Source organism: Microtus ochrogaster, unplaced genomic scaffold, assembly GCF_000317375.1.
Source record: "Microtus ochrogaster isolate Prairie Vole_2 unplaced genomic scaffold, MicOch1.0 UNK16, whole genome shotgun sequence".
Classification (NCBI taxonomy): domain Eukaryota; kingdom Metazoa; phylum Chordata; class Mammalia; order Rodentia; family Cricetidae; genus Microtus; species Microtus ochrogaster.
In genome coordinates this window covers 4,065,945-4,066,896 of record NW_004949114.1, presented here as the reverse complement: position 1 = coordinate 4,066,896, position 952 = coordinate 4,065,945, and the positions used below count along the sequence as shown (strand labels likewise).

The 952-nt window shown below is 40.9% G+C and overlaps 1 protein-coding gene across 1 annotated transcript in view; it reads right to left on the bottom strand.

Annotated features, from left to right (window-relative positions):
* Nup210l (nucleoporin 210 like) overlaps positions 1-952 on the bottom strand; it is a 109,083-nt gene that overhangs the window by 97,408 nt on the left and 10,723 nt on the right. The gene's annotated exons all lie outside the window — the stretch shown is intronic.

The following is a 952-nucleotide window of genomic DNA, read 5'->3' as shown; positions in this document are numbered from 1 at the left end:
GGCCAGAAGAGGGCACCAGACCTCATTACAGATAGTTGTGAGCTACCATGTGGTTGCTGGGAATTGAATCAGGACCTTTGAAAGAACAGGCAATGCTCTTAACTGCTGAGCCATCTCTCCAGCCCCCTGAATTTTTTTTTAATTTTAAATTTTATGTGGATAGGTGTTTTGGCTGCATGTAAATCTATGTACTATGTTTATGCAGTGCCTCAGGAGGCCAGAAGGAGATTTTGGATCCCCTGGAATTGGAGTGCAGGTGGCGTGCTCTTCCAGAGGTCCTGAGTTCAATTTCCAGCAACCACATGATGGCTCCCAAACGTCTCTAATGAGATCTAGTGCCCTCTTCTGGCATGCAAGCATAATGCAGTCAGAAAGAATATATATAAAGTATATATAATAAATATAATATATTTATTTTATATAAATATATTATATATTTATAATAAATAAATATATATTAAAGAGAGAGAGGGATGCTTCTCCGCTAAGAGCTGTGTGTCAGGCCCATCCCTGAATTCCTGCAGAATTATATGCTAAGAAAGTATGCCAAGTTCCTAACCAATCCAAAAAGGCCTGAAAGATATACTGGTTGCAGTGACTGACACCTAGAATCCTGGCATCTTAGAGGCTAAGGCAAGAAGATTGCTGCCCGTTCAACCAGCCTGAGCTGCTATACAGCAAGGCCCTGTCACAGAAAATCCCACAGCGTGTGTCACTGAGGGACCTGTTTTACTCCTTGTCTTTTTTTTTCTTCAACACATGATGTGGTTCATTTAATGCAGCAGTGATTTTTTTTCTTTTGCAACAAAAGTTAGTGGTGAGAGTTCTTTAAAACATATATTTAAATAACTTTACATTTGGGGGCTGGAGAGATGGCTCAGTGGTTAAGAGCATTGCCTGCTCTTCCAAAGGTCATGAGTTCAATTCCCGGCAACCACATGGTGGCTCACAA